The sequence below is a fragment of the Pleurodeles waltl genome, chromosome 5, assembly GCF_031143425.1.
Source record: "Pleurodeles waltl isolate 20211129_DDA chromosome 5, aPleWal1.hap1.20221129, whole genome shotgun sequence".
In the NCBI taxonomy this organism is placed as follows: Eukaryota; Metazoa; Chordata; class Amphibia; order Caudata; family Salamandridae; genus Pleurodeles; species Pleurodeles waltl.
The window spans coordinates 1,604,839,948-1,604,854,491 of NC_090444.1; the positions used below are offsets into that span (position 1 = coordinate 1,604,839,948).

A 14,544-nucleotide genomic window follows, 5' to 3' on the forward strand; every position below is an offset into this window, starting at 1 on the left:
CCCAGGACTCTGCTGCTCTGTAGCCGAGGCCTATAGAAAAGGCTCTGCCGTTCGTGGCTGGGCGGGGGCAGGCAAAGAAGGAAGAGGACTCTGTCTTTTCCCTCTGCCCAGAGAAGACATGGACAGTGTCCATTTCTTCTGCTCTGCCATGGCTCAATACTATCTATATATATATATATATCTTTTTCTTTCTCCCTGTTTTACCATTCCTATCTCGCTCCTCCTCACTTGCTGAAAATGCAGTGGATCAAGAAAGGGCCCTCTGCTTTCTCTCTTTTCCATCTCTCGCTACACTGTGAAATGGATCCAAAAACTAAAGAAAACACTGCCGAAGATGCAGTCTTTTTCTGACTTTTTTCTCTACCAAAGTGTAGCCTCTGAGCAGCGAAAAAAACTAAAAGAAAATGGGAGGTGGGTGGGGGGTTATGAAATACGACAGAAATACAATGAACTAAATAAGTAAATAAATAAAAAAAGACACAGCAGTCACAAAGTGGCCAGGTTGGTTTTATTTTCACCCAAACACATTAGCACCACTTTACAGAGTGTGCCAGTGAAGCGGTACTTTGGTTTTTTCATCTTTTTTCCAACAGCATGGTTTTCCCCAGGTGGGGAAGTGCACCATTCCTGGAGGTACTGCAATACCAGGTTGATGCGTGGAGTGGACAGAGCAAGCTCCTATTCCAACTCCCTGTTCCAAAAATCTATTTAATATATGGTCCCCTGATAGAGGATGTATCCGATATTAAACTGATAAGAACAGATTTTATTAAGTTTCAAAAAGCTTTATTTAGAAAGAAGTGCATGTTAACATAAAAGCCAGTCCTTTACGCTGGCATCATTTGAGTTTGCAGCTATGAAAGAGGCGCAGCTCTTACGTGTGCAAAGTTTCCATCTAGGTCAACTCATAATTCCTATTTTACAGTTTCTTTATTGTGTGTTGTTGTTTATTAAACTGACCCATTTGTTTTGTTTCCAGTTTTTGGAGGTCCAATCTTTATTATTTTTTCTGACATCAATGAACACATATGTTTGCGTTTTGTCTGACGCATTCTTCAGTTGGTATATCTTTGTGATTAAAAAGTGTAAGGTTTCCCGTGATCCGTAGACTTTCTTTGACACAGTTTATAATTTTCCATAACATTTCACTTTTCTTTTCTTACAGTTCATGTTTAGATCCTAAATATCAGTTCATAGGATAGCATTCATTGTCCAGTTAGTTTCGATATTAGTGTGCTTGTTTTTTCCATACTTCTTGGCCATAAATTTTAGTTCCCAAAAAATATACAATACTTTTGTCACTTACACGTGTACTCCTTGGGCATTTTGCATCTTTTGCCAGTCTTCTTCTGTGCTAGAAAGATTTGACCAGTAGGGATCCGGTTACTGCCATCCATGCAATGTCGTTTTGTTTGTTGGTAAGTTCTTTTTTATTCACTGGTGACCAAACCATTTGGGATTGTCTCTCTGATAGGTTGTTTACCATCTGTAGGGAGTGTGAGTCTTTGAGAACTTGTTAATTGCATTTTTGTTTGTGTGCATATTTGTGGGTCTATGTACTTTTTTCTGCAATGTTCCGGGAATTCCTTTAGTGCTTCGAAGATTTTTGGGGTTGTGAGGCAATGTGGTTTTCTGTTGTCAAAGATACACAATCCATAATTTTTTAACAGTAGGCGGTTGGAATACATGATGTAGTCTGCTACAAAGGCAGTCTTATTCTCAATGGCTTGCAAACACAACTGACAATATTTTAAAAATATGAACATTTTTAGGTTTGGTACATCTTTACCTCCTTTGTCTTTTGCTGTGTACATAATATCTCTTTTTGCCTTTTCCATTTTTGTATTCCATATGAAAGTGAATATAATGTTTTGTAAATTATTCAAGCATGACATTTTAGGTGGAAAAACCATTGCCGTGTATAACAGATTAGGCAGAATGATAGATTTAACAATGAGTATTTTCCCTTCCATTGTTAGACTTCTCAGTTTCCAAAAGTCAAGTTTTTTCTGATGTTTTTGTTGATTGTGGGCCAATTTTGTTCACCTGTAGTGTCAGAGCTAAAATAGACTCAGAGTATTTTTATTTTTCCGGTAGTTTCCGTGGCATTTGTTTTGGCCAGGCTTTCCCATTGGCCTGGGGTCAATCATAAAGATTTGTCTTCATTGTTAGTCTGTATGCCTCTGAGAAGTTTTGTGCGTGTTGCATGATTTTATGAACTTCTTGTGCGTTGTTGCATTTATACATTTGACCCTTTTTTTATTGCCTCCTGGGAAGAAGATGGCTGTGATTGTTTTATCATTCCTTATTTTGTTTAACAGAGGTTCAATTGCACATATAAAAAGGGCTGGTGAGAGAGGACACCCTTGTCTTACTCCTGTTTTTATTGGGATTTCTTGTGAGAGGTGGCCATTGATTGGGATTTCACTTGAAGCACCTTTGTATAGTGATTGGATCACTGAAATGAACGTTTTTTCCAGGACTTTAAAAAGGAATTTGTGTGATAAATTGTTGAAGGCTTTTTGGAGGTTTAAAGATAGTACTCCCAAGGGCTGGTTGCATACCTTCCTATTAGGAACAGCGCAGGATTGGTCTTCCTGTATGATGGCCTTTAGTACTTTTTTTAACCTGTTGGTCAGGACCTTGGTTAGTATTTTTCCATCTACATTTAGGAGGGATATGGGACGCACATTTTTCAGATTTTCTTTGTTATCTTTTTTGTGTAAGAGGGTTATGATGCCTTTGGAGAAGGATTCTAGGAATTCTTTGTTTTTGATGCTTTCCCGAATCATTTCTATGAAGTCTGTGCATAGGCTTGGCCACATTTATTTAAAGAATCCCCATCGGAGGCCATCTCTTCCAGGGGAGGATGAGGGGGCATTGGGAGAGAGTTTCAAAAAATTCTTTTCCTTTTAGTGGGTTTTCTAGAAATGTTTTTTCTTTGTTTGATAGGGTATTGGAGATTGTGTGTAGATGCTCGTTAGTCTTTTTTTCCGATATTTTCCTGTGCTTGTATAGGTTTGTGTAGTAGTCCACTTCTGTTCTTTTGGATTCTTTCTTTGTCTTTTTGTATTTTCCCTTCCTTGTTTAGGATTTCTCAGATTTCTTTGTGGGTGTGGGAGCTTTTTTTGAAGAAGAACCCTGACATTTTTTGTCTTCTTTGAATATTTTAACACTGGAGTTAAAGATGGTTTGTGTACCTTTTTCATAAAACCATTTTTTGAGTTTGTTGTTTTGTCTTTTATGTCTTCTGTTACATTAGCTCCTAGGTTTTGGAATCTTTGGAGTAGGTCTAGTTTATCTCTAAGGTCTCGGTAGGTTTGTCCTTCTCCTTGGGCTTTGTCTTTGCTGTCTTTAATAAAGAAAATGTTGTTCTCTTTTTGACACATTCCCACCATTTGCTTAAGGATAGTAAGTTGTTTTTTGCTGCTTTCCATTTGATGAATTCTGTTTTAAAGGATTCTAGAATTCCTGCATCTTATAGAATGGAGATGTTTAATTTCCATGTGCCTGGACCTCCAACATTTACTGTGTCTACGACACTTTCTATTATCAGTGTGTTATGATCTGACAGTGGGTTTTGGTCTAGATGAGATTTTTTGTAAGAGATGGATTTGGAGGCGAATATGAAGTCCATTCTGGAGCAGGTGTCTCCTTTGACAGATGTCCAGGTAAAGCCTGAGCCTTTAGGGTTGTGTTCTCCATAGAGGTTTTTTCGATGTAAGTCAGCTGCTGTTGTAAGGCAGATTTTGTAGAATTTATCTCGCTTGTATTCAGTGCTGATCCCTTTTCTGTGTTTGGAATGCATTATACAATTAAAATCCCTGGTGACAAAGGTGTGTGTTGAGCCTGTGATAAAATAGGTTATATTTTTAAAAGGCTCTACTCTTTCTTTTTTCTCACATATTCTAAATTTTGTTTTGCCTAGTTGCATGTCGGCAATTTGTGCTCTCCCCGGTGTTATAACTGTGTCTCTTATTAGTGATGTTTTTGTAGAGTATGGCAATGCCTACATTTTTATTTCCTCCACCAGAACATGCTGATGGTCCGTGTGTCCATTCTTTTTCATATTGTTGGTAGTTTTGCATTGATGGGATATTGCATTCTTGTAGACATATTACGTCTGTTTTAATAGTTTTGCAATATTCAAAAATAGTGTCTCTTTTTACTGGGTGTTTAAGCCCTCTGACGTTGAGCATTGCTATGGTTAATGGTGTACCTTCCATTTTGTGGTATATTTTAGTTTTTATTATTTTCTGAATCGTACAAAGCTTTTGCATCTTGTGATAGCATATCTATTTCTATCATGTTGCCCGTGAATAGTGAAGACACAAAGAGGAACTCTTCTGCCTGGGGAGGAGGGGTGCTCTTTTTTTTTTTTTTTTTTTTTTTTTTACGGGGGAGAGTTCTGTGTTTGATAGGTCAGATAAGGGGTCGAAGCGATTTTTGTTGTAGGCTGCAGTATTTTTCTATTTTTCTAATATTGCTATGTGGCAGTTGTGTGGTTTCTTCATTTTGTTTATGTTTTTTTTTTGGTTTCTTGTTGCACCTTTTGACCTATTTTCATTTTCCTCTTTTGGTTTGTTTTTTGGTATTTTCCAATTTTTTTGGTGAGGTTTTGAAGAGCTGTGGGGTTGCCTCTAGGTTTTCCTGTGTTTCTATGTCTGTTATGTTGTCTTCTTCTAAGATATTGGTAAGGTATTCTGTGGGAGGTGTGTTTGAAGCATAAGAGGTTTGTTGAAGTTTCCCTTTTAATTCTCTGTCTGAACGGGTCTCCCTTTCTCAGTGGCTCTGGGGGGCTTCTTGTTTTCCTTGTGTGTTTGAAATCTCTGATTGTTGGGTGTTATTTTGGCTAATTTGTGGTGTTTCTTTTATTGAAAAAGGGTTTGTTAGAAGTGGGGTTTCTGGTTGGCTAGGGTATACACCTCAGCCAGACAGAACTTACCCACTCTAGTCAGGGCAAGGGAGTTACACGTCCAAGATAACCCCTGCTCACCCCCTTGGTAGCTTGGCAAGAGCAGACAGGCTTAACCCGTAGGCAATGTGTAAAGCGTTTGCACAACACACACAACACATGTGACGCAATATCCCCACCACAAAGGAAACACAACACCAGATTATATGAAAATATACTGTATTGTACACAACGTAATTATCAGACCAAACATCACATATTAGTACTATCCTGCCACCTTAGCAGTTGTCAGAATGTTACACATTAGTTACTCTGCAAACTAGCAGTAGTCACATATAACACACAGGTTACTCAGTATTCTGCAACAGCAGTGGTCAGGAAACACGTTATTACACCAAGACACTTGTCATTAGAATATCATAAAACGCCCATAGCAGGAACATTAGAAACATATGGCAAGTCATAGCAATACATATCAGCAAGTCATGTCCATAAAAGGAACATCTGCATATGTACACAACAACATCATAAAACAGGTAGGCAATATATCAATCAACCAAAGTCTGTAATAAGAACTGCTGATATAAATTGTCCCTTTGAAATACCTGGTAGATGATAAAGGCACCTCCAGTGCCTAAGAAACGGAAACAAGGGGGCTCCCAGGGCTCCCTGTGCAAAACGGGGGCCTTGTGATGCTGTAGAGGGAGAGGGGCAGCACGCACCCTCCCTGATCCTTACTGGGTCCCTCCTGGGGCCTTTGATCTTTGGGGCCCCCTCCAGGCCTCAACCGGCCATCAAAAGGGAGGGGCCACCAACAGCAAGAGAAAAGGCGAAGGAGGGGGGCGCCACGCACCCCCTCTGGTTTTAGTGATGGGCCCCTCTGGGAGCCCGTAATCCCTGGGGGCCCCCCAAGGCCTTCCACTGGCCCTTTCACGGGGGGACCACGACCAGGTCCAAAACTCAGCCCAGCGACGCAAGGAGCCTCCGATGAGGCTTCCGCCCCGCCTGTGGTTCAGTAGAGGGCTCGCTCGGGGCAGGGAGAGACCTCCTTCTCCCCTGCCCCTCGGGGTCGAGAAAAAAGGGGCCCGTGGGGCGGGGGAACCTCCGATCAGGCCTCCGCCCCCCCCGCCTGGCTGTAGACACGCGGCGCGGCCTACCCAGGCCGATTGAAGCAGCAGGCACCAAAGCTGGTGCCTGCTTGTGCCCCGGGGGTGTTCCACGGAGCGCGCTTTACCCCGGGAGTACGATAGAAGCGCGCTTGCTCCAATCCTCTAGTTTTGTAGTGTCCTTCGTGCACCTGGGGCACAGACCACAGCGCGACTTCGGCACTGCCTTTAAGACGGCCCGGGACGTGGCGGTGATCCTTTGGCAAGTGAAAAGTGCAACTGCCACACTAGGCTACCAACAGAGGCAGCGCTTTCCTACCTCCAGCGCTAGGCCTCCATATATGCAGCATTTTCCAAAGCACTTTCAGTAAGAAAGAAGATCTTGGAGCACTCTTCGTGCCAGTGATGGATGCAGGGGTCAGGTGCCACAGAACCCTGCCCCTGGGGAGCAGAGCTTTAAGAAAAGGTCCTCAAGTGGAGGGCCCAGCAACAGGCCAGCACAAGGGGAAGGCAGCAAGTGGCAAGTCCTTCACAGTGACCAAGCAGGTCACAGGTCAGCACAGCAGCAGCAGTCCATGGCAGTTCCTTCTGAGTCCTTTCAGCCTTTGGTGTCCAGTTCCAAGTTGATTCCAAGAGTCCCCAAATTGTGGGGAAAATTCCCCTGTACTTATAGTACTTATAGTCAGTTCTTACAGTGTTTTACAATGGTAGGGAGAGGAGGTTCCAGACAGTTACAACTGGTTCTGGGAGTGCCCCCTCTCTCTTTTCAGCACAGGCTCCAAACATCAGTGGGGGGTTAACAACCCTATTGTGTGAGGCCAGGGCACAGTCTTTACAAATGCAGGTGTGCCCTGCCTCTCCCTTCTCTCATCCCAGGAAGACTATTCAGTATGCAGATGCACCTCTGTGACACCTCCACCCTCCCTGTGTACAGGCTGTCTGAAAAGTATGCACAAAGCCCCAACTGTCACTTGGCCCAGACGTGGATTGGAGTCAAGCTGCAAAACACCAGAGTCATAAGCACAGATAAATGTGCACTTTCTAGAAGTGGCATTTCTGTGATAGTAATAAAAAATACACCCACACCAGTAAGCAGCATTTATTATCACCATCACAACCATACCAAACACGCCTACGCTACCCCTCATAAATCAGACAATACCCCTTACACATAAGGCAGGGCATTTCTAATGCAATCCTATGAGAAGGCAACACTCACAGCAGTGAGACACCAAGTTAGGCTGTTTGTCACTAATAGGACAGGCCATGCAATATGGCATATGTCCTGCCTTTCTACATACATGGCACCCTTCCCATAGGGCTTGCTACGGCGTACCTTAGGGGTGACTTACATGTAGTAAAAGGGGAGTTCTGGGCCTGGCAAGTAAATTTAGATGCCAGGTCCCTGTGGCAGAAAACTGCGCACACAGGCCTAGCGCTAGCAGGCCTGAGACAGGTTTGAAAGTCTACTTCAGTGGGTGGCGCAAGCAGCGCTGCAGGCCCACTAGTAGTATTTAATTTACAGGCCCTGGGTATAGAGATACCACTGTACAAGGGACTTATAGGTAAATTAAATATGCCAATTAGGTATAAGCCAATCATACCAACTTTAGATGGGAGAGTACCTGCACTTTAGCACTGGTCAACTGTGATAAAGTGCTCAGAGTCCTAGAGCCAACAGCGAGAGGTCAGAAAAACCAGGAGGAAGGAGGCAAAAAGACTAGGGATGACCCTGCGTAAGGCAAGAAGTCTAACAGTGTTGCTTAGGTTTGTTAGGTTAAAAGGAGTCCAAATGTGGCTTTCTTCATTTTCTTTGTAACCTTTTGTAGCTATGATGCTTCCCTTATGACATCTTCTAGTAGTTAGTCTGCTTCTGGAATTTCTGAGGCATTACTTTGCAATGGGGTTGGTTTACTTGGTATTGTTATGTTTATGTTGCTGTTTAGGGCATGTTGAGTAAAAGATTTTCATTTATATCTGGTTCAGAAGGGGTTGTTACCCTGTAGGTAGTGGGGGATGTTTGTGGTTGGGTAGGTTGTGGTTCTATATCTCTCATTTTGTCTCCCCATATTGTTTCTCTAAAGCTTGCTGCTGCTGCATAACACTTTATCCCTTCTGGGCAGTTTCTGTAGAGGTGACCAGAGGAGCCGCATAGGTTGCAGTTTTTTGGGAATATTACATTTATGTGTGAGATAGAATTAAATCTGCAACTGCGGCATCCTTCATAGGTGCAATTTTCTTTTATGTGTCCACATTTCCTACATAAGATTGGTTGGCCTTGGTAATAGAAGTAGCCTTTATTTGGGCATCTGGAAAAGGTATTTGGTATATGGCTGAAGCCACCTATGCATAGGTGGCTTCAGCCATATACCAAATACCTTTTCCAGATGCCCAAATAAAGGCTACTTCTATTACCAAGGCCAACCAATCTGTTTTAGGGTCATTAGAAATTTCCTGCGGCCGTTCCACACTCCCTATTCGTTTTTAAGTTCCATGCCCACTCTAACCTTGGAGTAGTATCTCAGCAGGAATTTATCTATCTCCCATGTTGAAACCCCTGGGTTATGCATATATTCAAAAACTTCAATTTCTGCTGGTGTTGACATTGAGGTGATTTTGTACCCTTTTGTTTTTTCTTTATAAAAATAGTGTTTTGTAGGAAGATTTTTCATGTTTCTTCTTTAATAAAAGTGAAATCGTATATACCTTGTTGGTTGCACTCCGCCATTCTTTTTAAATCCCTTGTTTGTATGTTAAATTCTTTGAAGAGCATATCATTTACTAGGGATTTGAGGTGGTCTTTTTTAACCTCCCTTTCTACTTGGAAGCGGATTGTATTTTTGGTAGACTCAGCCCTGCCACTTTTTCTTTGTGTATTCCGCTATTATCTCTTTTCTCACAGGACTCTGAAATTTTCCTTTTTTGCTTTGGGGGGACTGCAAATGTGGAGTGGGACCGCGGCTCTCCTCCTATGGGCGGGGGGACCGGACCCTGGCTCTCCACCCACGGGCGCAGGATGTGGGAGGGGACCGGACCGCGGCCCTCCATCCACGGGTGCGGGAGGGAGGGGGGGCGGACCAGGCCTCTCCACCCACGGGTGCGAGAGGAAGGGGGGGACCGGACCAGGGCTCTCCACCCACGGGCGAGGGAGGCAGGGGAGACCGGACCGTGGCTCTCCAGGCACGGGGAGGAGAAATCGGACCGCGGCTCTCCACCCGGGGGGTTGAGGGGGTGGTGACCGGACCGCGGCTCTCCACCCACAGGCGCGAGAGGGAGGGGAAATGGACCGCGGCTCTCCACCCATGGGCACAGGAGGGAGGGGGGGGGGAACCGGACTGTGGCTCTCCACCCATGGGTGGGGGAGGGGGTAGGGGGGGACCGGACCACGGCTCTCCACCCACGGGAGGGAGGGGGGACCGGACCGCAGCTCTCCACCCGGGGGGGAGGGGGTGGTGACCGGACCGCGGCTCTCTACCCACCGGCGCGGGAGGGAGGGGGGAACGGACCGCGGCTCTCCACCCACAGGCGCAGCGGGGGGGACCGGAGGGGGGAAACGGACCGCGGCTCTCTACCCACGGGTGCAGCGGGGGGGAAACAGAGGGACGGACCGCAGCTTTCTACCCACGGGTGCGGCAGGGGGAAAGAGGGGGGGCGGACCGTGGCTCTCTACCCACGGGCGGGGGGGAAACGTACCGCGGCTCTCTACCCACGGGCAGGGGGAATGGGGGGGAACGGACCGTGGCTCTCTACCCATGGGCGGGGGAACCGGACCGCGGCTCTCTACCCACGGGCGGGGGAACGGACCGCGGCTCTCTACCCACGGGTGGGGGAACGGACCGCGGCTCTCTACCCACGGGCGGGGGAACGGACCGCGGCTCTCTACCCACGGGCGGGGGAACGGACCGCGGCTCTCTACCCACGGGCGGGGGAACGGACCGCGGCTCTCTACCCACGGGCGGGGAGGGAGGGGAGAACCGGACCGCGGCTCTCCACCCACAGGCGGGAGAAACGGACCGCGGCTCTCCACCCACAGGCGGACCGCGGGTCTCCACTTACAGGTGGCGGGGGGGTCGAACCGGACTGCGGCTCTCCACCCACGGGCAGGGGAACCGGACCGCGGCTCTCCACCCACGGGCGGGGAACCGGACCGCGGCTCTCCACCCACGGGCGGGGAACCGGACCGCGGCTCTCCACCCACGGGGATAAACCGGACCGCGGCTCTCCACCCACGGGGATAAACCGGACCGCGGCTCTCCACCCACGGGGATAAACCGGACCGCGGCTCTCCACCCACGGGGATAAACCGGACCGCGGCTCTCCACCCACGGGGACAAACCAGACCGCAGCTCTCCACCCACGGGTGCGAGGGGAACCGGACCGTGGCTCTCCACCCACGGGGGAGGTGTGGGGGGAAACCCGGACCGCTCTCTACCCACGGGTGCAGCGGGGGGGAAACAGAGGGACGGACCGCGGCTTTCTACCCACGGGTGCGGCGGGGGGAAAGAGGGGGGGCGGACCGTGGCTCTCTACCCACGGGCGGGGGGGAAACGTACTGCGGCTCTATACCCACGGGCAGGGGGAATGGGGGGGAACGGACCGTGGCTCTCTACCCATGGGCGGGGGAACCGGACCGTAGCTCTCTACCCATGGGCGGGGGAACCGGACCGCGGCTCTCTACCCACGGGCGGGGGAACGGACCGCGGCTCTCTACCCACGGGCGGGGGGAACGGACCGCGGCTCTCTACCCACGGGCGGGGGAACGGACCGCGGCTCTTTACCCACGGGCGGGGAGGGAGGGGAGAACCGGACCGCGGCTCTCCACCCACAGGCGGGGAAACGGACCGCGGCTCTCCACCCACAGGCGGACCGTGGCTCTCCACCCACAGGCGGACCGCGGGTCTACACTTACAGGTGGCGGGGGGGGTCGAACCGGATCGCGGGTCTCCACCCACAGGTGGCAGGGGGGTCGAACCGGACTGCGGCTCTCCACCCACGGGCAGGGGAACCGGACCGCGGCTCTCCACCCACGGGCAGGGGAACCGGACCGCGGCTCTCCACCCACGGGCAGGGGAACCGGACCGCGGCTCTCCACCCACGGGCAGGGGAACCGGACCGCGGCTCTCCACCCACGGGCAGGGGAACCGGACCGCGGCTCTCCACCCACGGGCAGGGGAACCGGACCGCGGCTCTCCACCCACGGGCAGGGGAACCGGACCGCGGCTCTCCACCCACGGGGATAAACCGGAACGCAGCTCTCCACCCACGGGGATAAACCGGAACGCAGCTCTCCACCCACGGGTGCGAGGGGAACCGGACCGTGGCTCTCCACCCACGGGGGAGGTGTGGGGGGGAAACCCGGACCGCGGCTCTCCACCCACGGGCGAGGGGGGGGGGCAGGGGGGGGGTTTGGGAAACCCGGACCGCGGCTCTCCACCCACGGGCGCAGGGAGAACCGGACAGCGGCTCTCCTTAGTTCTCTTCTCATGGGTTGGGGGGGGGGGGTGCGGTTGTCCTCTCTTCTTCCCAGATGAAGAGCTGGGCGGATGGCTAAGGATGTTTATTCTTCTGATGCTGGCTGACTTTCAGGGGACCTCAGGAGTGCTGGCTACAGGGGTTGCCTGGCTCTCAGGGCAGCCTTCCGGGGCCTCCTGGCCCTCGGGCCATCTGGTCCAGTGCTTCTGGAGGGCTTGTCCTCTGGCTCTGGGCGGGAACGTGAGCGGGATTCTTGCCTCTACAGCTATGTGCAGTAGCAGTGGTTATTCCTGTATAATTAAAGGGTTTCCCACTAGAAGACGCTCCGATCAGGCCAGATACAATTCCTAGTCCTCCAGCAGGTTTCGCCAGGGGTCTACCTGGGACCTTCCCCCTGTTAGCACGCAGCCTGGCCTCGGACATGCCAAGGAGCGCAGGCCTAGCACCTTCAGATGTTGGAGGGTTGGTTGTGGCCTTCTGGTGCAGTGGTTCAGGTGGAGACCTGCACTCGATCTTAGCCAAAAGGACGAGAAGCAATAACCCGAATGGTACCAGCATTCTCACCTCACCTGCCGGTCTCCCTGGCTGACTCCCCATCTCTTGGCAAGAGATTTGCAAGTGCCAAAAGGGAAAAGCCCCAAAGCTCTCAGTAGTCGCCTCATTATGCATCCATTAGCATATCCACGTTGCACACTTTCTAGTTTTTGCATGCTCCGCCCCTTCCTGTCCACTGCACTAAGCCCCTGGGTCAGAAGGCCGGGCCACCCTGGACAGCACCCCGGCAGCAAGTGGCTGGCACCTCGCCCTTGCTTGCCCAGGACTCTGCTGCCCTGTAGCTTAGGCCTATAGATAAGGCTTGGCTGTTCGTGGACGGGCGGGGGCAGGCAAAGAAGGAAAAGGACTCTGGGGGTGATTCTGACCTCGGCGGTAAAAGGCCCTTACCGCCGGTCAGAAGTCTGCCATTATACCGCCGCGGCCACGGTAAACCGCCACGGTCATTCTGACCTCCAACTGGCAAACCGCCAAAAACCCGTCATCCACGGAAGGCCGCCTCATCAGCGGGCAGCGATAAACTGGAGATGAACAAACCTCCACCGTCACGCCAACAGAAATACGCCCATGCCATTACGACCCACGAATCCACGCGGCGGTCTTTCAACCGCGGTATTCCATTGGCGGTACACACCACCGCGGTCAAAATACACACACCCTTACAAAACATCCCCACATTGGACAATTCAAAATACACACACCTGAGACACATACAAACACCACTCCCACACACCCATCACCATATAAAACACACACCCACATCAACCACAAACCCCCACAAATTGAAAATCAGAGACAAGGCGCAATACACAGAGAGAGAGCACAGGGAACGCAAACCACAACACACACAGGAACCCAACATCATCACCCACACCACATCTACGCACACATCACCACACACCACCACTCACATCACCACAAACACCACCCCACACCTCATCCACACAACCCCATGGCACCCCAAAGACACCCCAGGTTCTCGGACCAAGAACTCAGGGTCATGGTGGAGGAAATAATAAGGGTAGAGCCTCAGCTCTTCGGCACACAGGTGCAGCACACCACAATAGCCAGGAAGGCGGAGCTATGGCAAAGGATCGTCGACAGGGTCAACACTGTGGGACAGCATCCCAGAAATCGGGAAGACATCCGAAAGCGCTGGAACGACCTACGGGGGAAGGTGCGCTCGATGGTGTCAAGATACAACATCGCTGTGCAGAAGACTGGCGGCGGACCCCCACCCACTCCACCCGATTTCACAGCATGGGAGCAAGAGGTCTTTAACATCCTGCATCCTGACGGCCTTGCTGGAGTAGCCGGAGGAATGGACTCTGGTAAGTATAATCTCAACTACTTCAACCCCCCCCAACCACCAGCATGCCAACCCACACCCCCAACCCCAACCCCCCAGCACGCATCCTCCCTGCCAATGTCTCACCAGCACAACCCACCCAACCCAACACCAAACCCTGAATGCCAACACAAACCATGGACACCCATCACCTATGCATGACCACTGCACATACCCATCCCCCCCCCACAAACCACCCCCACATCTCCTCCCACAAGGGAATGCCAGCACTGGGGGACAAGGGCACCCACAAATCGCACGCCATGGCACACACAGAAGCAATAACCATACTCTTTTACCCCTGCAGGGCCCGAACGCCAACACACCGGCCAGGAGGGTCCAGATTTGTCCATCCCACCACCAGAACAGGCCCCCAGTGATGACAGCAGCTCTGTCGACCTAGAACCTGATGACCAGCCCGGACCATCGGGGACCTCTGGACAGTCGGTTCCCCACACACAGACACAGGCCACAGCAGACCCAACCCCCTCTGGGAATATCAGCACAGCTCCCACCCAGCGGGCCCATGCCTCTGTCTCCAGGACGCGACAATCAGCGGTGTGTCCGCCACTACAGGGCACCCAGGCTGACCCCCCACCCCAACAACAACAGGGACCTGGGGGCAGTGGTAGTGGGCACACCGTCCAGGGGACAGAGGCCCGGGGAAACAGGGGAACTGGGAGGGCTGCAGTGCGACAGGGGGGGGAGGACAGGCCCAGGGAACCCACTCTCCAAGAGGCCCTCACCACCATCATGGGAGCATACCACCACTCCCAGGAGACGATGGCGACGGTACTGGCCAGGTTCCAGGAGATCCAGGCAAAGCAGGAGGAACGGTACATGGGGTTCAGAGACGAACTCAGGAACATCGGTTCCGCAATGGGGACCATAGTCCTGGCCCTCAACCGGATAGACACCACATTGCGGGACCATGTGGCACTCCAAAGGGCCCCTGTCACTAGCCTGGACCTGGAACATCCTACCACCTCCGCCAGCGCTAGTGGACAGGAGGCCCCCCCACACAACGACAGGCCACCAGAACCCCACCTCCTGCTGAAGAACAAACACCCCGCAAGAGGAACCTGAGATCACAAAAGAAGACAGAGTAGGATGCCAAGACCCCCGCCAGCCTAAGATACCCCCTGATGTCA

At 50.8% G+C, this 14,544-nt stretch overlaps 1 pseudogene; it reads right to left on the reverse strand.

The window, feature by feature from the left end:
- Positions 1-611: 611 nt before the first annotated feature.
- Positions 612-788, reverse strand: LOC138297602 (U2 spliceosomal RNA; annotated as a pseudogene).
- Between the last annotated feature and the right edge of the window lie 13,756 nt (positions 789-14,544).